Source organism: Fulmarus glacialis, unplaced genomic scaffold (genome assembly GCF_000690835.1).
Source record: "Fulmarus glacialis isolate BGI_N327 unplaced genomic scaffold, ASM69083v1 scaffold6561, whole genome shotgun sequence".
NCBI lineage: Eukaryota > Metazoa > Chordata > Aves > Procellariiformes > Procellariidae > Fulmarus > Fulmarus glacialis.
This window is the reverse complement of record NW_009192073.1, coordinates 1,493-27,914: the sequence shown is the minus strand read 5'-3', so window position 1 is coordinate 27,914 and position 26,422 is coordinate 1,493. Positions and strand designations below refer to the sequence as shown.

Sequence of the window (26,422 nt, the reverse complement as noted above, 5' to 3'; positions counted from 1 at the left end):
ATAAGCCGATATGCATAGCTTTGTCACAGAACAGAGACTGTTATTTCGGCGAATGCTTTTTCCACACAGGCTAGACAAACTAAGAGAGACAGCAGTGATCCCATATCAGCACAGTAGCCAGGCTGATCTAAATCAGATTCAGTCAACCTGGCATTGCAGTTCAATCGCAGGCTGCAGCCAGTGTTCCCAGAGCCTCTCAACAGCCTAAAAGATCGACAGCACCATTCACTCAAACTGGAATTCCTCACTTTTATAAAATACACAATAAAACAAGAAGGGAAGAAAAAAGGCATCTACGTAAATGCAAGGTTTTGTTGCAGGAACTAAATAACAGCTGCGCAGGAAGACTACTCTGGCTGCCGCTCTTCCCATCACTCCTTGTTTGACTGTGGTGTGCCATCCAACCAGTCAAATGTGTTTCAAAAGTAGCTCTCATTTCACTGATCAAATACATACAAAATAAGCCACCTGCCATGTGAGAAAATGACTAATGCTTGCATCTTTTAAGCTCCTTGCTTCACCACTGAAGCAGCTTTTGAACACAGTAGTATTAGTGTTTGCTGAAAGAAACTTGCTTTTAAAAACAAGATTCAAAAGGCTTAAGAAAACATACAAGGAGATGATAAAGACCAAAGGTAAATCTGAGTAACTTACTGCTGCTGTTGTGGCCTCCTCTCCACCTACATAGATAGAAGAAGCAATCTCCATCACGGACAAGTTTGTGGGAGCATCTGTAGTAGATGACGATCTGGGCCGACCTGACTGAATATCTTGGGCAGACCTCCTGTTGATCTGCGGGCTTCCTTTCGGGGCGTCTGCCTTGCCCCGCCTGCTGTGCAGGCTCGTCCCTCTCTTCATTTTAGGTGGCACTCTGATCTGCTGAAGCACCCGGTTCAGAGCTGTGGGGTGGGTGGAGACACCATCAATTTCAGCACAGACGCTTTGGCTTTCCAGATCCATTTCAGGCTCCAGATCAGCCTGAGCTTGCTGAACATCATGCGGAGAAACTGACGACCTCCTGCGCTGATGCTGGAAAAGGTGCTTCAAGCCTTGACCAATCACATTAATGTTCTCCAAAGCATTATGGGTTATTTTGGATAATTTTTGCTCTGATTCATGTTGTTTTTTGGTCTCTTGATCTTGGGATTTGCCTCCAGGGTCAGGGTCATCACACAACTGTTCAGTGCCAGAGGGCTCCATTGATGACACCCAACAGGTTTATTGGACTAGTCATACATAAATACGTCCCCTGTCTTTAAAAGGCTTGTGTTTGTTTTAAAAATGCCAAGACTGTCAGCCAATTAGGTGTGCAATTGCTTCAAGAGTGACTACACATGCAGCTGTGCCACGGTGATCTCATGCTTATCTAATGTTAAACAAAAGAGTCATTATTATACATCCATGCAGAAAGTAGTGGGTTAAAAAATCCAATGCGCAAAACATGCCATTAACAAAACAAAATGTATCAGTTTTCCGAGCATCCCTCCATGTGGTATTAGTTGCATCTAGGCTGTACACAGAAGCCAAAGCTTGTAGGAGACAAGTCATTCGTTGCCTAGGGGAAAAAGCCCAGCACAAAGGGTATAGGAAAGCAAGAAAGGTAAAAAAGCTGTTCAAAAGGGGGAGAAGCAAGGAGAAACCAGTTTTTATTACGAACAAGCCCATAATAATATTGAATAGAACATGAGGTTAAACTTCTGAAGAGCATGTTAGTCTCTTTGGCAGAATTAATTTTGTTCCTTGACAAAGGTCTGATATTTTGTGCTTCAAATGTAATGTCTGCTCTGCCTATCTGATTCTCCTGTAGAATGCCTAACTTCACGGTATTTAATATGTGCAAGAAAACAGAACCTTTTCAAATCAGTTATGCATTTCCAAATAGTAAGAAATGGCTTACTACTGCCAACATCCGCTGATGGCACTGGAAACTAGATGTGAAAATCTGTCTTCAAGAAAGAACAGGCAAGTGAAATGGTTTCAGTTGGCACAGCCTTGTCCATAGTTCTCAGAGAAAACAAAAATGCCTTTTTAAAGGTAGATTAAGGAACCAATCTGAAAGGGAGCCGCACCATGTATGCGTAGCTCAATGTCTAGCAGAAAGGAAACACGCAACTTTTCTCCAAGAGATCTCAACCTTATCTATCAGCTGGGCTCAGGCAGGAATTGGTTATAGGACATTGCAGCTGAGCACTTACATAGCAACATACTATGGAGAAGTACAGCAAAGGAATGAGGAAGGAAGAAAGGACACAATATCTGAAAGAGTTTCACATCAGCACCATGAGATCACATGCTCGGAAGCTGATCGTTGTTTTCTTGTAGGAGAAAGCTTTGATTAGGCTTCTATAAATACAGAAACCAGATCACAGAGGTCTACCTCAATCTTGGCAGAAGCAGCCTGTGCTTTAAAAAACCATCTTATTTGAAATGCAAGATATGTTTGGGATTTGAGAGCATTCATTTTTATCTTAAAACAGCTGCAGAAACATAATGCGTTGAGGTTACAATTAGAGCGCTCTCAATTTTGTGCATCTGAAGAAGCCTGACACAATGGGTTAAACATATTCCAAAATGTTTCCCAAACTGGTATCCAAAAATATCAGAAGAGCTGCCTCACACTCTTTTTTTTTCAAATGTCATTGCTATCAGCTGGAGGCAAGATGAAATTCAGTACTTACAGAGCAAAACACTGGAATCATACATAATTTTATATCAGTACTTTAAACATGTTATAAGCATTGAATCTAAATATATTGGCCAGTTTAATCAATAACACATTAAATGCAAAGTAATAAACTACATCCCAGAAAAATATATTTACCCATATTCATGCAGAAATTGTGTGGCAGAATCAAAAAAAAGTGCAACGTACCTTGTATTTTTACATACTTAACACTTTCTTAAATGACTTCAAGTGCCTTTATGACTAGTATTACACTTTGACTTTTGAGCTCACTCTCTCTTAATATTTCTTTTTTCTCATCTAACAGGTTTTCCAGAAAGTTGAATTGGAGGTCTCCACTCAATTTAAGTTTTGGGGAAAAAAGGCAAAACTAGATTTTACTTTTCATCCAACAGACCAAATGGTTCGATTTTACTTTTCATCCAACAGACCAAATGGTTCAGTGAACAAATCTCAAGAGTCCCAAAATTATTTGGCATATAATATACAAACCTGACAGTTGATCCGTAACTGCCTTTTACATTTTAGCTAATTGCCTCAGTATTCATTTTTCAGTGAACAAATCTCAAGAGTCCCAAAATTATTTGGCATATAATATACAAACCTGACAGTTGATCCGTAACTGCCTTTTACATTTTAGCTAATTGCCTCAGTATTCATTTTTCAGTCAGGACTCACTGAAGAACTGTAGTTCCTATCAATGATGCCCAATATACTCTCTAACCAGTATCTTTTTGATCTCCTGCATACTTTCTATCCAGATTACCACTGGTAATACTGCTGATCTTAAAGAACACCACTTCAGTTTAACTAGAGTTCCATGCATTATCTGCTGGAAACCATTAACCTTAAGTTAGCCCTATGTCAATTTACAAACCAACCTGAAACAAATCAGCCTACGGTTAGCTCAAACAAGTCACTACTACCCCTGTGTATTCTGTGACTGATTTCTGAAATTACACTGACTCGTATCTTTAAGAGGCTCCTATAGGGAGCTTTGCGGTCATCTGTCTGTTCATATTTCCACATGGTGAGTCTGTTGTGAGCCTGAAAAGAGCTTTTCAAATTGCATATATGGTATGAAGACCTTTAAAACTACTTATTTGTCCTAGTATCTGCTTTTGGGGAAAAAAACTACTCATAAATGTGAAGAATGTGAATCAGCAGAATTAATTAGCACATTTATTTGCATTAGGATTCAAGTTTTGTGCTTGTTTTTTTCCCCACTTATAACAACCTTCTGTTTGAGGGAGGAAATGGAGTACTTTATAGCATGAAGTTCAAAAACATACATTTCTTATTCGTACGAGAATACAACACATTAGAGACAAAATTCAAAAATCCATATACAGTCATACTGAGCAGATGTTATAACATTATTACATCCCAGAACATGCTAATATAGTCTTTCATTTGTGCAATTATTTCACAGCAGCACTGGGAAACAAAACAGTTCAAAAGGAGAAACTGGCAAAACATATTAGATAACTGTGAATATATAAACTAGTACTTGCCTCCATCACTTGCCCTTTAGCATGGCTGACATACAGCAGTCCCTCCACTGAACAAAACTGCAAAAGAAATTGGGTATGAGATGCAATTCTTGGAAATGGGAGGAAAGATGTACACAAACAACAAAGTGAGCATGGTTCCAACTTCCAGATTTTTTTTTTCCCATTTAAATGCAAGTGCCTCGGAAGCTGGGCTATTTTAAACTCTTTCAAATTAACTGAAGAGATACAAATATAATTGAAGTTAAAACTGAATCTTACAGAGTTAATCAAGAATTTCTTGTGAAGGAACATCTTCTCTTGGGATTTATGGCCACCAGTATGCACTGAAAGCACAGGTAGATTTCAGGGCTCTAGCCTGCAAGGTCAGACTGGTCCACACAGATTTTATTTTCTCCTCCTATTTAGTCATTCAAATATTCTGGGCACAAGTCAAACAGCTTGTTCTTGTTTATCTGGAGTTCACCTAATAGGACATGAGAATTGTGAGCACTTTGATCAGTTCATTTCACAAGAAAGCCTCTGTCACCTTGGCTGAACTGCTACTGTGCATAACAGCAACCTCTGCCAGGAGGCCAACAAAACCAACCCCTGTCCACTACAGCAATAATCCCTGCACAGCACCCTTCTGTAATGGCAGACTGCCTACAGGCTCCACCCATCTACATGGAGACGTGGTAATGGACCCAGTCATGGCCTTCACACAGAATAAGCGTGAAGGATTCAAAGGTTTGAGTCCAACCTAGGCAAAGCACACCACGCCCAAGGACACCATCCTGGCTTTGCTCTCCTTTCCTAAAGGAGGCAACAGAGTATTTCAAGGGCATTTTGATGTCCTGTTTAATGTTTCTGCAACAAGCCCAAGGTAAGGCCAGATGCTTGCTAGAACACAACAGAGAATGACAAGGGGACAGCTGAGAGCACATACAATGACTGCATTTCTCTAGCCAGACTCATATATTATTCTGAATCACAGCTAAATCACCCATATTTTCCAAAGGTCATTAGTTACTCAACTAGCTCTTGGGGGGAAAAAAAAAAAAAAGGGACACAAGCTTCAGAATACATTAGCACTCGGAAGAATACTACAAGACTCTGCTCAGCTGAGGCATTTTGACTATTTTATTACATGCCAGATTCCCACCTCCAAGACCACAGCAGAGATAAAGAAAATGTTAATCAGAACCACTGAAGTGGGATGCTAGAATATGAAGAAAGTGATGACAGCAAATATGAAGAACTTAGAAAAAATGAACGAATGCATTTTTGAAAAAGATCTTGACATAGAAGAAATTATATTTCTACAATAGTTTGAGTGGAGAACTAGGCACGATGCGTGAAGTATTGTTAACATATGAGGTGCCACTAACATAACTTCATAGCCATTCTACTTGTCTTTTTTCTTTTTTCAGTTTTAATGTTATTTTTTATAAGAACTTTAAGAGCTTGTGCCAGTGAGGTCTTCATAGATATGCCCTACAGCATTATAGGACCCTGTAGGTCAACAGATGCTTTTGACTCAAATAAATCCCAGCCTTTATATTGCAGAGTCCGCTTTCCAGAGTGCCCACAGATAGGCTTTGAGATGTAAGGTCATGAAAACTAGTTGTATTTTCTCCCTTGTGAATCACAGCCTTCACTGACATACAAGTCAAATCTCCCATTTTCTGTCAGAAGCTCCATTTTTTTCTAAACTTTGAAAAGCTACTGCATGGGCTAACTCCACTTTCCTGTACTTATGAAGAGCAGACACAATCTTAGCACCTTTCTCTTTTTTTTTTTTGCATACGTAATGGCTCTATTGCAGAGCCATTAACTTAGCACGAATGCTACACATACATATTAGAGAGAACTTGGAGGGGTAGAAATAAATCAAGTATTGCTGGTGCTGTTTTGCTCTAGACAGCTAGATCGTCTATAAGGAGAAAAAGTTTCTTCTTACTCTTTCATTTTTCTTCATCAAATACTTCATAACATGAAAATTTCAAAAATTTGTCAAGTATCTAAGACCAAGATCTGAAGCCTGAAAAGACTTTGGCCAATTAGATTTTATTCAGGTAAACTTTATTCAAGTAAAAGTTTACTCTAGATGCATGAGTTTAATGAATTGCCTTCAAAACCACAGTTATTTGTAAACAAAACGAACTCTGAAGTTACCATTGAAACCCAGCTCCAAGCTGACTTATCTGCAATTGGAGTACTTGTTACAGATACCAACAGCACAGAACTGTAGAAACAGGGAAGAAAAACTATTTCCAACAAAAGAAAACAGAAAAAATTCTGCCTTTTTATAGATATTTCAAATACCTATTATGTTGTATTTGAGTATCTCGAATGCTTAACATTAATGTTGAAGTACAATTAGCTAAGGAACCCTCACATTTGTTTTATTCCATAAACATGTCAGTTTAATAGCTCATCGTAGAGCTGTAGTCTATAGTTAGCAGGGATCTTAGGTAGGAGATGCTTCCCATTCCTCTTATTTGGCAAAAAAAAGATTTTTCAGTTGCTTCAGGATAAGAATTATTTTTATTAAGAAACAGCCCAGCTTAGTTTGAGAAATCCCAGGTTATTTTCAGAGACTTATCCCAAAATGGATTCTGTATCAAGGCAAACAGTTTAGCAAGAAAGACTAGGTGGGCAATAGTCACACACTGGAAAGCCACATATTATGGGAACTGGGGACCCTAGCAAATGATTTACATCCACAGGAGGATTAAGGTATTTTAAAAGCATCATAGTTCAGCAGCAACAAGCAGCAGAGCAAATAAGGAGAGAAAGCTCAGGGTGTTCACAGCTAATCCTGTTAGAAAGAGGAACTCGTGAGAAACCGGAATTCAAGGGGCCTGCGGTTTGGAAAACATTCAAAGAGGAAGACAACAGTAATAGAGTAAATAATTTGACCCAAAAGAACAATTGGATAGTGGCATGACTACCCAATACCTGGAGAAACAGTTATATTTAGCTATTATAATATATCAGAACAATTTTTAAAAAGTCAGAGTGGAGAACTAGGGCAAGAATGGAAGAAAAAGACGTACAAGAAATAATTAAATGCGAAGAACATAGGTAAGATGGCAGAATACAGGGAAAAAAAATTAATAAAGACCAGAAAACAATATTATTTTTAATGGAAAGGATACCTGTAGTTTTCAAGACAGAATTCCTCCTCCTCCAAAATTCACCCAAGGAAAGATTTCCTGGAATTCTAATGAAGTCCAAAAGAAGAAACAGGGACAAGATATATATAGATAGATATAGATAGATAGATAAATATATAAAGCCCCTCACCTGGCCACAACCCTGACACTGACAATATTCTATGCAAGAACATAAATGGAGTATGGCTGAAAGAGCAAATTAAAAGACAAAACCAGAAAGACTCAGCATATTAAACAGTGCAGCTGGGAAATGAGGGGAAAAAAACCAGCTTCAAGTATGTGTAAAGCAAGCCAAATTTCTGTTTGAGGTTCTGCATCTAAGATTTTAGAAAAGGTGAATAGCCCAAAGCCAGCTACTTCTGATGAAACGTAAGGAGTGGCAGGTGGCATACCCAAGGAATTCATTGTATTAATCCACAGTGCTCCGGATAAGGAGTCCACGCCATTCAATACAGTGAGAAAGGCCACACTGCATGGAGAGAAACTGCCACTTTAATAGGAACAAGGCACACAGGGCAAAGCAAGAGACCTACAGCCTATTTTTTTAAGCCAACTGTACAGTGTCACAGGGCAAAACCAACATAGTAGAGTAGGTTTTACTGATTTCTGCCTAATGATTTCCCTAAACCCTGCAACCTATTCCCAACATTATCCAGAAGTCAAGAAGGAAGTCAGCTGAATGACACTAACTCTGCTATCCTTGCTCTCCTCATACCACAGATTCAGCTCAGCAGGAACACAGTTTGGTGGCTGAAGTACAGGCTGAGAGACCGGACACCCCGAGCTAAACCAGCTTTGTCAGTCTTGTTAGAAGACCTTGAGCAAGTCAACCTCTCTGCCTAATATCTTCCTATATGCAGAATATGAACAACCCAGCTAGCTGAAGAAGGGGAGAAACACTGAGGGTAATACTGGTGAAGGTACTTCAATAAAATGCTTTATAATGGAGCAAAACACTTAGATCCCTTTGAAGGCAATGTGTACAGGTATCAGTTAAGAATAACTCGCACTTAGAATGCCAAGCTGCTGAATTTTACAAAGGTAGCCAACTGTATTCTTCCGGTAAAAGGATTATTTAAGTCAACTGACACATGCATTATAAATCAATTTGTCATTTAGTAGTCCCACAACTTACACAATAAACCACAGGTCATTTGTATGAATACCAAAGAACATAAAAATTCGCTCCAGCACATTGTTAATAAAATAACAGAGAGGCTGGCAGTGTGTTTATGTATGAATTATGCAATCATCACCAAGAAGCAACTTAATAAGATTTTTAAGATAGTCAAGGACAAAAATGGCACTATGTCTGAGCCCACATAAAACATGAGACACACAACCTCTCTCCTAGAATCCGCACAAGCCTAAAATAGATCTAGACAGTCCATCCATTCATTTGTTAGGGGTGAGGTGAGTATGCTGCAAGGAAAAGGGGGTGGGAGCAGATCCCTGAGGTCACTCAAAAGGCATTAAGAATTGTCCTCCTCTTCTCTGGAGCAGAACTGGGGAGGGAGGGAGGGGGAGTCACCTTTTCCCACAACTTCCCCATGCACTCCGCACAAGCCTAAAATAGATCTAGACAGTCCATCCATTCATTTGTTAGGGGTGAGGTGAGTATGCTGCAAGGAAAAGGGGGTGGGAGCAGATCCCTGAGGTCACTCAAAAGGCATTAAGAATTGTCCTCCTCTTCTCTGGAGCAGAACTGGGGAGGGAGGGAGGGGGAGTCACCTTTTCCCACAACTTCCCCATGCACGTTAACAAATCGTCAGAGGGTTCATAGCAGCAGATTTTATGCTTTGGCACACCAAAATGCATTCACCATTTCTACCCTGCATCCATTAATGGTTCACATGCTCATACTGTGCAAGGGTAGCATGTTCATAGATATACCGGAAGGCGATTTTTCAACATCAGCCTCTTCGCAGATCCACATCCTGTTGAAACAGTTCCTTCCCATAACTTTGTATTTAATACTGCTGACCAACAAAACTAACGCACAGAGTTTTTTGTTCCTGAAAGCTCAAATATTAATCCTGTAGATAAGAGACAACTGCACTCAAGTCACAGATGAGCAGATACCAAACACTCTGTTAACAAATGACAGATCCCTTTCTCCTTCCAATTACTTTTTACGAAAAATTTTCCTGAATACACCCACATCAGAATCAAGCATCTTCAATACCACCCATGGGCAACCTCTAAATTACTGCTGCCCTATAAGAAGTACTACTCATTGATTGCTGTGAATATAAAGACCAATGGTTCTTCTGCAATGTCAGAAGTTCACAGTGTAAGGACCATAGACATAAATGTCAAAGATTAGGTAATTTTCCTTGTTTATTAGGAAACTGCAGCAGCTTAAGTTAAGTGACTGGTTTTCAGAAATGTTTCTACTGCTTTGCAGTACAATCAATTGCCAATGAAATCTTTTCCATCTCTCTTTGAACATTCCAGTGTTTACACTGTTGTCTGAATCAAAGCTATGAAGCAGGGGTCAAGACTTCTCCAAAATTAAGAACCACGCAGAGGTACCAATACATAATCATTCAGATTTTGGTATATGCTATAAACATCACATGAAAATCAAAGCAAAATATTTCAGCTATATTTCTATAGCTTGCGACCCATAAATTTATTAGAAGACTTTCAAGACTGCTGCTGCATCTAGAGCTGGTATTCCATAATAGTCTGACTGTGGGGCAATATTACTGGTTCCACAGTTTAGCAGAGCTTCTTGTTCTTCCCTCTAGAAGGCACTAGTTATCTTTAAAGCACCTCCTTCACCCCTCATGAATTTATTGGCTACATAAAGTATTTATAGGTTTACATTATCATAACAGGTGAGTAGTCTATGAATTTACCCTTGGAATGCTCCTACAGTATATATAGAACTACTATTACTTCCCTAGTTTTCAGATGAAAAAAACAAACATAGAAAGATCAAAAAGCTGCCTTAAGGTTATGTAAGACTTTTGTAAGACCTTACCCTTGTAAGGTTAGTGTCATACCTACATGATCTCTCACTGCTGCCACCTTCTGATTTGCTTATGAACAGGGAGTGTACAGTACCATATCTGGAACCTACCAAAACCACTTTAAAAATATCCTTTCCTGGAAAAGACTACACACAGGCTATTTTCCAGCTAATTCATAAAACCAGTGCTTCAAGAAAGCTAAATCAAGGTTACAAAAAGATTTACCTGGAGCCTTCTGATTCACCGACATTCACAATTACATACATCGTGCACAGTTTCTAGAAATTTTTTTGTGATTGTACTTTAAAGTTCAGAGACAACACTAAAAACGCAGCCTGCAGGTATTTTAGAAGAAAAATAAATTTCATGGATCTGGATATATACAAAGAATTCTTATAAAGACCGTCTGTTTTACTAGACATAAGAGGAAGCTTGCCTACTAGCAAGTCTTTCTTTTTAACAAGATGGATTAAAAATTAGTAATTTTACATTATGTCCACCACAAGTATGTATACTGTGGAAGAAGTTACACAAGGCTGCAATTTACAACTGTGCAGTTTGCCAAGACATGACCGACAGCTGACACTTTCACTTGATTTAGTGATCTATTTCAGAAAATCCACATCCTCACCTACTCTTCTTCGAAAACAAACTGAAAAGAAAGCCAAACTGCAGCATTTCCTCAAGAACATCTCTGCTCTTTGTTAAAGGAAAAAAAAGTTGTAAGCATGTTTACATGTTCTACAAACCAGTCAACTGCATATTCTGAATTCAATGCTTCACTGGAGGGCATCTGAAGGGACCATGTCCAATCACAGTTCAAGCAGGGATCTGAGGCTGGCCTTTCGCAATACAAGAAGTATGACAGAAATAGCAATTTAAAGAATTTCCAACCTCTTTTACCCCCTGCGGCTCATTTTCAGTCCCACAGCATGACATACCACCATTTTAGTTGTTGTAGGCACAGCTGTTTCTGGGGCTGTGATGTGAACCAAAACAAAAAAATTAACTCAGCTTTGAAGGAAAACGGGACTGGGGGAAGAATCTGACCACAGAGTTGGTTACAACAACTTTGGGATAAGGTTAAAGGGAGGCAGTGCAGAGACAGGGCACAATTACTCCAAAATGGTGTTATCAAAAACCTCGTATCTGAAGCTATGGCCACAACAGCTGGAGAAACAGGAACTCACATCAGCTTCAGCAAGGACTCATCAAAACAAAAATTATTTCATTTTTACAGTTCAAATACTGCATTTTGTAAACAGAGAAACTATCTTCCCTATAGTGAAGAAATATTAAGCAAATATTCAAAATACCTGTCTTCCACAAGGAAAAGAGCTCTGTATGTATGGAAATAAGGAACAAATAGACCAAGATTACAGGAGGGAGGTACTGGCTAACATTATCACTAGCAACAAGTCATTTTTCACTCTAGATGCCTGCATATACTCAGAATTTGAAGCCAGAGCTCACAACTGACTAGACAAACAATGAAAATCTGCATATTAGTTGTGGGGTTTTTAATAACAGGATTTAACTCCTACATTCCAGCATGCAATAAAGTCATAAGCAATTGCAGTGTGATTATCAAGAGAAGAGCAGGGAAGAGAAAACGATGACACAGACACATCAGTCCCAGCTGCACAGTCCAAAACAGGCAGCAATGGCTGGATCCACCCCAGCTGCCTGGAAGCACACTGAGGCTAAGAGGAAAATCAAAGGGAAGCTAAAAGCCCCACAGCCCAGAGGATGGCAAGAGCATGAAGATGAGTTAAGATATGTGATGTTTTGGGAAAATGCGTAAGGAACAGAGAGAAAACGTGGTCATTCGCAGTCTGCTCCCCTCTCAACTCAGAGATGGGGAAAGCTCCAGGCTTATGTGGACCATGACAAAAAAAACCTGCTACAGCAATATACACTCGTGTCTGTCTCATTTGAAAAGCAGCTTTAAGCGCTGAGTCCTGTTTGTCAAAACAAGCCACAGTTCATTGTTTGAATAAACCATTTTAAGCTGCTTTATCAGGTTTCACTATTGCAGGGATATATAGCAGCAGAAATATGTTCCAATTTCACAGCAGCAGATGCAATCATTTCATTAATGTGGTTAAGACCAGCTATGGAGGTATTCCCTTCACAGGCAGGAGCCTATACTGAGCCTGTTTAGAGTAGTACAGCAACAATAAAAGCCTACCTTCAAATACCAAATTAATTCTATACGTGCAAAGGTGAAAAGGAGTAATTGTTTCTTTTAGCTTCCCCCTCTTTAAAGAAACCTTTCACTGGAGCAGATTTAATTCCTTGAAGCATCTCAAATGTTTCTGTGGTCAGTTGCACTCCTACTACCCACTTTTGCTATTAACATTTGCATTATCTGGATCAGATTCTCCAGCCTCTGGAAAAATGCAACATTACTAGGCCATGCCAAACATTTTGGCAGGACCTTCTCAGGAGAGGAACAGGCCAGGGGGAAGAGATCAAAGCTGCTCTTATCCTCATTGCCTGTCTGCCAGGAGATGCTGCCACTTTCAATGTGTCAAAGCTGACTCAAATGTCAGGTACAAGTGAACCACAAAGTAGAAATACAGGTATTTTCATTCCACTTCCAAGAGAAGACAAAAGGTTACACTACAACTATTTCAGGTATTACAGAGAGACTTTTAAGCATGCTAGTCATAAAATAAAAAAAAAAAAAAAGAAGAGATGGCCTCTCATTTTAAATTCCTAGCAGATTCATCTGTGACAATGCCAGCACAGAAGCTCGCAAGATTTAGCACCTCTAGTTCTAAAAGGAAGGTTTATTCCAGGCTTGGAGTTTTAAGAGGGTTAAAGCAAGTTAAATCAGCAGGCTTGTAACGAAAGATATCATCTACCACCAACCCACGCTATGTGCGATTTTAACATGTGCTTTCAGCCCTGAATTTTGGAAAGTATCATATTTACAATGACTCGTGAAAGAAGAAAGTAGAACTAACCTGGCACAGAGTGGTAAAATACTCCCCCTGATGACTCAAAACCAGTATTAATTCTCTGATCTTTCAGAAGTGTTGACTCAACCTACTGAGACTAAAAGACGGATCAAAAGAAGTTTTCATTCGGCTCAGCAAAATCACAATGCTTTTCCCATTGATTCAGGTGCTCTTGTTATTAGGTATATGAAAGCCTCCCACTGGTATTTAGCATCAAATGGTTACAAAGTACAAGTTTGACTTTAAACAGTTTACAAAGACTAACTCAAACCATACTCAGTCCCAAAATGGTGAAAAAGTCTGCTAATCCAAAACACTGATAACCATCCCAATACTGCAACCCAGATCTTTAACATGTCTGCTCTAAACAGCATACCTTAACCACTCTCTCTCCAGACGTAAAACTTGGACTCAGAGCAGCAATATCATCTCATGTCATAGTTCCCTCCATGCTGTTGAGAAGAATACCTGAAAAGCTCTACTGTCTGAAGACCACTGTCATTGGAAAAACCTGCTTGCAGGCTGCAAAACCTGGCAGCTCATTGCATTAGTATTGCTTAAAATGTGACACAAAACAGGCAAGATAGACAAGTTCCGATCAGAGGTTAACAGGACTCACTAACAAATTGATGGCTTACATTGCTCTACCACTTGCAAACTGTCTTTCATATTCATGATACAACAGTTTCATCCCTGCTCTTCAGAAGAAAATTGTCCTTCCTGATCTTTCTTCAAGTGAGCTAGTCCAGGGAGCTTTTAATTAACGGCAACTCTTAAATTATATTAGCATAACAGTAATGGCCTTAATCTGGGGCTGGTTTGTTTAAATGGCTCTTTTTTTCTAATTAAGCATTAGCAAGTCCTTCCCTGCAGTGCTACAAACAAGATGTTCAGTTTGCCCATTAAACACTGCTGGGAGTCCTTCAGCCAACGCTTGACAGAGGCTGGGAGGACCTACCAGTAAAAGACTACCCTACACTCATTCCTAAGATCTGCTACCAGCTGCCAACAGAAATAGGATACAGGCATAATGTGTTTTCAGCTTGACTCATTATAGCCACTTCTCCAAGTCTCAGGTAGCTCAAGCACAGCTTGAGACAAGGAACAATATAACTGAGTACATATGTACCTTACCAGGTAGAAATAGTGGCAAACTAGTCCTTGTGCCTCAGGAACGCAGTCCAAGCAGTCACAAGCATCTGTCCTGAAGTACACGGGCATGCTGCCAGGCTTCTTCTCTAGTGCTGAGGAAGGAACCCAACGTAGCCGCAACTCCTCATTACAACACAACAGCATGCATTTGGAAATGGAGTCAGTGTTAGCTGTAGACACAACTGTTACCACACGGGAGTTGTGACTTCCCTCCTTCCTTCACTGAACATGAACATGTGCATCCCAAGCACGCTGAGGTTTATTTTATTGCTTGTGCACTAATACGGGAGCTTCTAGTGCAAGCTTTGATATACCAGAAGTATGATCACTGTTCGACATTTACTTTTAATCACCTTTCTTGGCACAGACATAATGAATATTTCACTGCAAGGTCAGATACATTCAAGTTTAGCTGACTAGTCTTGAGAAGGCTTTTAAAAGGAGTGAAGGCCTACCCTTTTTGGATTTAAGCAATAGAAATACTGATGCCCTTTTGGTCCTTTTCTTCTAATAGATCTAATTACTTTTTAGAGAGAACACACACAAATTGCACAAACACAGCACAGCTAAGCAGACACACAAATATGCTAGCTCTTCAATATCCACCTCCACATCCAACTGCACAAAGACAGTAGTTAACTCAGTGATTTTGGTATAAAGAAATTGGGCTTGACGACTTGCTTGCCAATGGGAATCAAGCAGTCATACATTTAAAGCCTCAGCCAAAATCAGAATGGTTCCTCCCACATTCATGGCAGAGTCCACATGAAAAAAAATCCACAAAATCTTTACCCAAAGCAGCACAAAAAGGGAACAGATTTGTTTGAAATAACACTGAAGTCTACCTACCACTGAGGAGATGCAGGCTTATGACAAGAGCCAAAACCAAGCAAGACCAATGTTAATGGCTCCTTACAGAACCGTTGTTCAACTTGGGTGTCCACCAGAACTCCCAGGTTGCTTTCTGCAGACCTGCTTTCCAGCTGGTCGGGCCCCCAGCATGTATACAGGTATATAGGGTGGCCCATATAGGGTATACCACCTGCTACGCTACATGGGGTGGTTCACCCCAGGTGCAGGACTTCACATTTCCCTTTGTTGAACTTCATTAGGTTCCTGTCTGACCATTTCTCAAGCCTATCCAGGTACCTCCGAACAGCAACACAATCATCTGGTATATCAACTTCTCATCTTGTATCATCTGTAAACTTGCTCACAGTACACCTGGCCCCATCATCTAGGCCATTAATGAAGAGGTTAAACAATATTGGACCCAGTATCAATCCCTGGGGTACTCCACTAGTGACTGGCCTCCACCAGGACTTCATTCCGCTCTGACCACAAACCTCATAGACAAACTGAGGAAGTACGGGCTAGAGATGTGGATGCTGAGGTGGATGAGAAACTGGCTGAACTATTTCTCATCCACCTCAGTATCCACATCTCTAGCCCGTATTTCCTCATTTTGTCCATGAGGATGCTATGGGGGAATGTGTTAAAAGCCTTACTCAAGTTGAAGTAAATGACATTCACTGCTTTTCCCTCATCCACCATCCAGTCATCTCTTCATAGACGGCTATCAGGCTGGTCAGGCATGATTTCCCCTTCCTAAAGCCATGCTGACTACTCCCAGTCACCTCCTTTCCCTTAACATGCTTGGAAATGGTTTCCAGTATTATTTGTTTCATCACCTTCCCCGAGATGGAGATAAGCTGACCCATCCACAGTTCTCTGGACCCTATTTCTTAAAAGATTCCTTCCAGAAGACAGAGGTGGCACTTGCTTTCTTCCAGTCCTCAGGCACCTTCCCTGATCACGACAGCCTTTCCAAGATAACTGAGTGGCCTTGCAATGACATCAACTAGCTCCCTTAGTGCTCATGGGTGCATCCCATCAGATATCATGGACTTGCTTATGCCCATGAACTTGTTTTAAGTGTTTCCTAACCTGGTGTTCCTTCACCAAGGAGGAGTCTTTCTTGCTCTGCACCTTCCCACTGTTCACAGGGATCTGGGATACTTGAAGGCTCATCTTCCCAGTAAAGACCAAGATGAAGAAAGCAATCACCAGATACTTTTCAAAAGCCATATTTAACTGACCAGGCCAAACAGCTACAGGTTTTTTTCTGTAAAACACCCAGCCCTTCCACCACTCTAATTATCCACTTTTAGACAACAAATAATTTCTACTAAACAATCATTTCAGATTTCCCTCTCATATTAGAGATACAGAACAAAATAGCCCACACAAAGGCTTTGAATGAATTTTTTACATGTAACTGATTAATATGCAAGAGTTTTGTATCTTTAGAGACTTCTCCCACTACTCAAATGCTATTACCAAATTTAAAAAAAAAAAAAAAAAAAACAGTGTCAATACATAGCTATGGCAGTTATGTAATTGAAGAGCTCTTAGAATAGAGAAGTCTCTTACTAATTCTGACATCTTTGGTCTAGAACCTGGTATACCTGTTCCTCACCTATTATTTACTCAGGCTTTTCACCATGTCCTGGAGATCGAGAAAATTATACCAATAAACACAAATGGGTAGCAAGCTCAAAGGACCTAAAGCTCCAGAGAACATTCTGCTTGACAAGCCCCAGTCAGTCTCCCCAAGGGGCAGAAATTTACTACAGGTCTGGAGAGGCAACATCGATCACTGTCTCCCAAAGAGGCTGAACCCATGTTCTTCACCAAGAAAGCCAGCAGCTCTTTTCTTGAACTGCATATCTTGATGTCTTCCTAATTTTAGAAGTTGTCAAAAGTATAGTTTTGGCAGCAACTTAAGGAAGAAGTTATCATCTAGAAGAAATCCATCAATGACTTTTCTTATAGAATAGGAATTGATTTTTTCCACAGCTAGAATAATTTAACCCTTACAAATCCTTATTAGTCTGTCCATTTAGTCATAAAATGCCTAAGGTTTACTTAAGTGAATGCTTACCAAGACTGAATTGGTGAGCATTGGAACATGAAGACAAAATAAGGTAATGTTTACATAGTTGTGGTTCACTTTCAAAGTTTCTCCTTGATTTACATTTTTATTGCAAGCTGCCCATATTCTAGCCTATTCCCAATCATATTAAGCATTTCCCAAGCCAAACTTTAATGGCTTCCCTCTATAGTTCAGTTATCAATTAATTTCTTAGAACTCTCAGAAGATTCAGATTAACATTTCCTACATTGTTTCATTACAGCTTTAAATCTCAGGAAGCTTTCCTTCCATCACTTTTTCCAGATGGACTTTAATTAAACATTAATAGTCACGAATATTTGAACGCCTTTACAGGTGAACATCTCCCCAACTGACTAAAAAAAGTAAAACCAAAAAGAGGAAAAAAAGAAGGTAACGAAGATTCAAACAAATTAGCTCTCACATACTGGGGCCAAAAAATTCCTAAACCTGGAACTAGGAGGAAGGAGCCAGCCTGCTCACCAGTCTCACTTTCTCTTCTAAGCATGGGCAGTCGCACATTTTGGAATGTCAGCCTTCCTTTAGGTGTTGTGGCTTTAAACTTTGCTTTCGTTGCCACCTTTGCCTCCTCCAAGGTCTCTGGAGATGTTAGATGGAAGTTTTGCAGCCAAGTAGTGTGATCTCAGGTTGGCTCTTCCTCAGCAATTGCCATTGTAAGAGAGCCATACCTACACCAGAATTTTAAAGGTGCTGCACTGATGGCAAACAAACATTTCTGTAGTGACGTCCCCAACAAAAAAAGATTAAGAACAAAGATAATTTGAGCAGCACAGATGCAGCTACACGATGGGTATTGAAAGACCATGATAGCAGCTGTTTATAGGAATTTCAACTTTTTTTCTTTTTTTAAATCAGTAGCACCAATTTCAAAACCCCAAGAAATGAACTTTCATCCATCAGAGTAAAAAATTCACATCTTTTTCACACCAATATTGCATCTGGTCACAAGATAAATTAGAAACCTTTGCCTTTATTGCACAATAGGTTCCTTTCTCTGGCATTTCTGTTTTGAAAGAAGTTGTTTTGAAACTTAAGATCAAACCCACTTAAGATCAAATTTGTTCAGGAAGTCCCAGCTTCAGTAAATACCATTTTTCACATCAAATTATTGGTAAATACCTATCAATTACTCTCCACTGCCACCAAAGGACATGTATAAGTTCAGCTGCAATTTATTATGATTCTTGCTACAGAACATTTTACAGATTTTTTTTTTTAGAGTGCTACTTCAGAAATTAAAAAAATCAGCAGAACATGATGGCGCATCATGACATCAAGTGCCAAAGGCACGGAGTAGAGAACATTGTTCCATGAGACAGCCACATCAACCGCCGTTTTAAAGCACAGCCTCACTGAACACTGCAGTATCCACTTTTGAGATTATCCAGTCAGGGATAACAGGACCAACAGCTATACTCGATCACAATCCTCATGCAAAGCATGGAGACAATACATCTCAGGCAGTGAATCAACATGAATACATGAGGGGGGAAAAAAAAAAAAAAACTGTAATACAAGGATACCTCCAAATCATGAGTTTTCTTATGCTATCTCATCAGTAACACAGATCCCTATCTGGGGAACTACTCCAAATGAAGAAACATCACTCCAACCAACTACTCCCTTTTATCTTTTCAAAAATACACTTCTCAGGATGTAAGACAGTACTGAGTTTCTGTGGTGGTCTTTGAAATCAAGTAGCTTTTTTAGTACTGCTTAACATATAGACACGTGTGTCACAACCACACAATGAACTGCAGTATTATAGAGAACTATATAGACTAGCTTAGGTATTGAACAGTCCAATTATATTACCCACCAACGAGCAGATGAAATTTCTCTGCCAGCCCAAGAATGGTGCCATCCAGTAATAAACCTGTCTTCTACCATTATCTGCAAGAGCTGGTAAGAAGCTAACACTGAACTAGGAGTGTTCAACAAATGACTGCTGGTTGTCTTCTAATGATGGAGTAAGTGGGGCTACAGCTCCTACACCGATCACATACACCTGCTGGACTTTCTCATGAATAAAGAGCAGAGGCTCAGACATCAGCGGAGTATAGCAGTTCTCAATCTAAAAGCTGCCATCCTCAAAGCAATTGAACAAGGTTAGAGACAGTGACAGTTCTTTTCTTTTTGAAACACAAGCTTATCTTTTCAAAGTCTCATATAACATGACCACACAACAGAAAACCCACGCTATTCTAGCACTTCCTTAATAACCTTCCTCAAAAAAGGTGGGTCAGCAATAGTGGGTCACTGCCAGTTCCTGGAGTTTTAAAAAAAAAAATGCTCATGTTTTAGCAAAGTGCCAGTTTAAAGGGGTAAAGATCCTCCTTTAAGTTTCACAACCATCAGTGCCTATAGCAATTCTCTGTGCAAGTATATTGTTTTATTTTGTGATCAGCAGAGACTGCCTGAGGAGACCAGGCCAAAATTCACTGTTGGTACAGCTTCATACTCAACTCCAGCCAGCCTTCAGCTGATTTACTGTTATCTCCAAACACACACACAAAAATAATGAGAAATGGCTAAAGTCATTGGATTATAGGTTATTTGTCTCCCTTTGGGTGAAAGTTTGCAGTCTTACCTTTTATTTCACAAAACCATCTTAAAAAAGCTGAAGAAAGACTTTACTTCCTGGATGAAAAGCACACTTCATTAAAAGCTTACACTTCCACAAAATGAATGAAAATATTTCCTTGTATACCTAATATCCACAGTTGTGAGGTTTTATCACTAAACCGTAAGGACAAGTATTAATTGTGTCATCACAATTAAAGATGATTGTCCATTCATGACGTAGAAGGACCCTATTACCTAGAGTTTCTTTTTAAACTATTTACGGATGAAGGGTAACTTAGGGCACGGTCAGATGAGCCCAAACTGACAGCAGCCAACAACCAAGAAGGTTGTTGCTCTCCTTGTCATCCTCCACTGAAGGTTGCCATCCCCTCTGTTCTGCTAGCTGTCTGCTCAATTCCCTAACTCGGCTCTTTAAAGTGATCTAAATTTTAAAAAGAAAAACTAGCTTAGGAACCAGAGCAGGGGAGGCCAGGAAAAAAGTTAGAACAATTTCTTAACTCATTTTACCAGCAACCAAAAAAATGTATCTGACTGTTGTGTAAACAGGAATTTGTTGGATTTGCTGTTTACATTAATATTTGAAGGCTTTCTTGGGCAAGCTTACTAGAGAATACACACAGCACACTCAGAAAAGCATAGAGGGAGCCTGTTTTCAGCAGAGGAGGACTGAAGTCAGTAGTTACTGGAATGCACCATGAAAATGGATGCATTCCCAGCAAGTGACAGATGCTGAAACAAAAGAACCCTCAATGGGCATGTTTCTTTAGGAAGCCAGAGGAGGTCATGAAGCTAGCAGTTCAGTAGTTAGAACTGGCATCTTTTGGGCACTGGGGTTAAATCTGGGCTGATCCTAAAAACTCAAGTCACTCTGGGAGTGTCATCTGTGACACATACATAAGTTTTGCTTTTTTAAAAAAAAAAACGTTTTGTTGAGACAACCTGTCTCAACTAGAGCAGACTTTTTAGAGATGAAAACTGGAGACACTCATCAAGGAGTTAAACCAACACTAAACCAAAAACCACTTTGGATTTTTTTCTTCTACCACAAAATGGAATTGCACCTGAAGCATTTAAAGGACTTGGTAAACCAGAACCAAAGCTTACTCCTTCAGCACAACAAGTCATCTAAAAACCCACACCCGCAGCAAAAGCATGACCAGCATGGAAACTGCTCTGCAGACCAGCAAGCAGCAGCTGTTACAGCCTCCCCATCCCCACCACACGCGACAAGCCCTCACTTCTCTTCCCTAGAACGCTCTGCAGACCAAGCAGTCAAACTTCTCATAGGTATTCAATGCAAACTAACCAAGCTCTTCCCACCAAGAAAAGGCTCACATACCCAGTTCATGCCCTTCCCCAGCAAAGAATTTAATATTAATCAATGGCCACCGAGCCACATCAACCCGCACTTTCCACTACCAATGACACAAGCGTATCCCACTTTTGAGACCTACTTCTGGAGGAGTATGAGGAGACAGATGTGCAGGAGTTTCACAGCAAGCTGCAGCTCCCATGCCACAGCGCTGACACAGCAGGTTCAGCTGGGACCACACCTCACTGCCCTGGCTTCAAGGAGCTGAAAACAAACAGCGGTGCAACACAAACAGCACCCCAGCTCCACCAGGAACGCTGAAGACCAGAGCTAGACACGGCGAAGGATCACAGCAGCACACATCTTGAAGGGACTGTTTTCCACCAACACTTTCATCTTACTAGTCAGTCAACCATTACTGGCCTGAATCAAGTAAGTTCAGTCATAATAGATCCTGACCAAAAGTCACCCTTTTCATTTCTCCAATTTTAACCACTATTCAGCTTCAGACTTACGGTAACACACACTCACTGCTCCTTACAGACAAGTGATATTACACCTTACTACTACGACCCACTAAAGCATAAGATGCTTGTTCAGCGCTCTCCCACAGGCAGTGATTCACAAACGCTGAGCCTCTATGGGTGTAGTATTTCTATCAATCCCAGAAAAGGCTACACTCTTTTTGCTCCAAACTACCTGGAGATCATGAAAAACATATTTATTTGCTAACAGAATAATCACCATGACAACTAGCTTCCAGGAAAATAACAGCCAACAATGCCAGGACAAACACAGGCCACTAAGGAATTTCTTAAGAGAGACCAACCAGCTCACACAAATCTGAAAAATACTGAAATTTACCTAATTTATCTCTACAGAAACTGTAAGTAGGCATCTGCAAACTTATCATAACCCATCACTCAAGTTGAATCAATGGCACCACCATCCGTCTCAATATCTCAGTGCCCTTTAACATTCTTTGAAACTTTTTAGACACCTTGTAAGGCAGGTTTAGGGCAACATTCTCCAATGTACACAATTTCACCTTTCAGACCATTTCTTTGTATCAAAAGAAAACTTTACCTTATACTCAAATTCTTTGCCACTCCACACATTAGTATTCACTTTTAGTCACATGAGTTTGAATAATGAATCTGCAATTATTGCAAACAACACTTAAATGATGCTTTTCATGAAATGGAATGTTTTACAAACATAGATCAACCTCATCTTAAGATAAGGAAATAAAGATTAATACCTTGCTTAGGGATATGCAGTCAGGGACACACAGAATCTACATATTCTTACAGGTTTTTCAGAGCTACTGCAGGAATTGTTCAATTTTCACAGAATAGCAGCTTTTTTGGGAAATGCGCACCGATTTTAATTGATGGAATTACAGAGACCACAACTTACTTATATACAACTAAAAAACGGCACCTAGTTGGGTTACAGAATCCAAGTACACTATCTAAAACACGCACTAAGATCGTAATGGGCAGCTCAGCAAACCATTTCACTCCTGAAGCTCTGGAGCATTTCTCCAGTTTTCATGAAAGCAGTTCACGGGAAACAAAAATACTTTTCTGCCCAATGTTATTTTAGTGTACTACCACAGCCAAATAACAATGCCCAGGTTAGTCTAAGGAACACGTTTAAAGTTTCCTGCACTAAGTTCTGCCCACTCGTAACAGAGAAATTTACCAAGCTATCGCCCCTTGATCCTAGCTCTGCTTGTAGGGGAATGACAGGAGGAATAACTGCAGTACAGATAAGGATCCTCTTCTCAGCCACAGCACTTCACTGCCAGTTACAGTTCACCCTAGCATTGCAGATGCAGTCCACTTTGCCTTCCTGTTATAGGAACAACAACATAGGCTATTAAGCCAGACAGGTAGGTAGGTTAAATCTGTGTCCCTACAGTATTGTCTCAGCCTGAATCACTGGAGCTTATGAATAAAAGCTCTGGAGAAAAGTGTGCCTGCGAAATACGTACGGTACAGCAATGTAGCATGCTGAATGATTCAGTCAGGTATCTACTTTCAGCACACTAGTTTTCCTTTTTGGAAAGAAAAAAAAAAAGACTAATGAATTATCAGTCTCTTCTGGAAGACAGAGATGTGTCTGGCTACCTTTCGCTGCAACCCACAATTAATTGATAAGACTGCCACTGCCCTGGAGTGTTAGCATGAACACCTACATCACAGAAAAGATAACCATGTCCAAGTAGTTTACAAAAGGAGAGTCAACAGATGTTATCAGTGCACACTGGCCTCTTCTAAGCCCATACAGAGGAAGTTAGCTGACTTCCTCATTCCAGGTTTAGAATTCAGTATGAAAGTACAGCTAAAAGCCTTAAGGTAAAATAGAGCTGTGCAAGCTGGTGAATTTCTGCGCTGCTTAAACAGCTAAGGTTCTCCATCTTCTGTTACCCGGGTGGGACAAAGCTGCACAGTCACAAAGCAAAGCCCACCCAGCTCCGCTAGTCTTGTACATTACAGGCAAATTGCCCTACAAGGCTGCTGCTTTCTGTGAGCAAAAAGACCACTGTGCTATGATCTGTGCATAGGAAGGCAAGCGAGACCTACTTCTTTTCTAGCCTTCATTGAAGATGCTTTCCAATTCAAGGCAGGTATCTTCTAACTTCATCTGAATGCTTTATCTAACCAAATAGAGAAACCACCGTTGCCTCCCAGGTGCATTTCAATGACTACTTAATGTCTGTCAAATGCTTGAAAGAAGAAAATCTCTACAGACCTTGGTGGCATTTAAGAACTGAATAGGTGAGCAGTGAAGGCTCAGGTCATACAACACAAGCTCTTCTAAAAGGAATCTTTTAAATATTCCTACAGCAGGTTCAAACAAGGTCACCCTCCACGCAATGCCAGCTTATACAGTCTCACTGTGCATATGTATATTCCACTGCTAAAACCATCAATAACGGTGCAGATCGATGTGAATCTAGAAAATGCATGCCTAGAGTTCTCTTTGCCCTATAATCAGGTGGCCTTTTCTTCCCATTTGTTGTAAGTCATGGTAGGCATACACACCTCAAAATCGCTCAGGCTAGCTCGTCTCTTTGCATAGATATGCTCACAGTTGTAATCCAAATGTCTTCAACAGAGGTCTAATTTTAAAAATACTTAGAAGCATAAATTCCACAGGAAACAGGAAAGTCAGGGGAGGGAAGGAGATACAATTTATCAGCTTCTACATTTGCAGACAGCTGCAGTCAGTAGTGTAGGTCATTTTCAGAGTAAATCTTGGCAACAAAGCTTCTTCGTAGAGGAGAAAGACCTGCCAAAATTAACAAGCATAGTAAGAAACACCATTAACATCTGATAAGCGAGAAAACAGCACCACAGATTCAGTGTGTCCTTCAGAGAAACGAATTAACTCTTATTTGAAATATTGGGTTTCTGCTAGCTTTGACGTATTTAAAATCAGAAGCAGCCTCTGAAGTTACCTCATATTCTGAGTACTTTAACCTAATCCATTATCTCAAGGAAGAAAATTCTCTAAGCATTCAGATAACGTTTGATTATAACAGAGCATACAACACAATGCCACACTGCAGAGTGCTTTGTTTCAGATAAAACTTCCCAGCTCATTAGATGCCTTGGTGTTCACTGTGTATTTTCACACAGGAATGCTTGCGTGCCCAGTGTCAGACTAAAGAATTAAGCTGCTGTCGATAACAAGGACCAACATAGAGAGTGATGGAAGTCCAACACAGCATAGATATAAGGTACATACTAGGAGAGTTCCTGCAGGGCATAAACACATAGGAGTGTTGGCGTACTTCTGAACTTATCTGATTTGGATTTAAGTTAATAAAACGTAATCTCTTTGGGGCAGAGACCTTCTATTCTGTGTTTGCATTTCACATAGTATGGCAGCTCTAAGTTACAAATCAAAGCTATTCAATGTTGTTGTGATACAAGGCTTTTACTTCTGGTACAACAGTAGGATTCTTCTTTACAAATAAAAAAGGTCAGCTAGTTTTGCATTATCATAAAATGCTTCTGAAAGTATGAAGAGATTTCATTTTGCAGAAAATACATTTAACTCCATACAATCACTTGTTTCCTTCTTTCCTTTTCCTTCTGTGAACATTTTAACATGCTTGGCCAGAGGAACAATTTTAAGAATTTGGAGCTTATATTAAAGAATCAGCTCACTGTGCCGTGACAGCATCCAGTGTCTTGACTGCTTAGGGATTTTAAGAATTTTAATTTAAGTATTTAAATCATAGCAGACTACTCACTTTCTAGCAGTGCTGACAAATCACGTCAAGCCTGCCACCATCACACTGCATTTCATTCACGTATCTTCACTTTTTCCAAAGATGCCACTATTAAACATTGTGCTGAGTTCACAGAGTCACAGCCTGGTTGAGGCTGGAAGAGACCTCTGGAGGTCATCTGGTCCAAGCCCCTGCTCGAGCAGGGCCACCTAGAGCCAGCTGCCCACAAACCACTTCTTTAACCAGTCTCCCTGTTAATACTGAAACACTACCCTCTCTCTCACTCTAGAGATTTAAGATGAATCCCCTATTAGTTCTAAAGAAACTCATATCCTCATCAAGAGGGTACTATCTGCTCTACAAGTACCATTTCATCAAGCAGTATCCAAGCACACTGCAGTAATCAGCTTTCACAACGCCTTAGAGGACAGACATAAGGGAGAACCCTAGCCATATTTTAGAGGTGAGGAGACTTCAGGTCCATCAAGGGGAAGCCACTCAGCCAGCTCACCTGAGCAATAGCTTAAACTCAGTGATTCTAGCTCCCAAAGCCCAGCTTTCATTAGAAGACAACAGCTATGAAACCGACTGAGGAGAACACACCACATTGGGAAAACACACTTCAGAAGTGAGTGGGGAGAGAAGACTCCTTCCACAGCCTCCTAAACAAAAATTCCTAGAAACCCAGCCCAAGATATTATCACGCCAATTATTTCTGAATGGTTCAAAAACAATTATCTGAAAGACCAGACAAGATACTAATACAAGGTTTGCCTAACTCCAGTGCAAGCCGCAGCAGCCCACTCAATACAAACACCAGCAGCTTACAGACAGGCACCAAACCATTCAC

The 26,422-nt window shown here is 40.1% G+C and overlaps 1 long non-coding RNA gene across 1 annotated transcript; it reads right to left on the bottom strand.

Moving 5' to 3' along the window:
• Positions 1–663: 663 nt before the first annotated feature.
• On the bottom strand, positions 664–24,622 carry LOC104083437. The gene is made up of 3 exons (XR_683597.1): positions 24,377–24,622; positions 4,198–4,254; positions 664–1,366 (listed from the first exon to the last, which is right to left on the bottom strand). It is a non-coding gene; the product is annotated as an uncharacterized LOC104083437 (long non-coding RNA).
• Between the last annotated feature and the right edge of the window lie 1,800 nt (positions 24,623–26,422).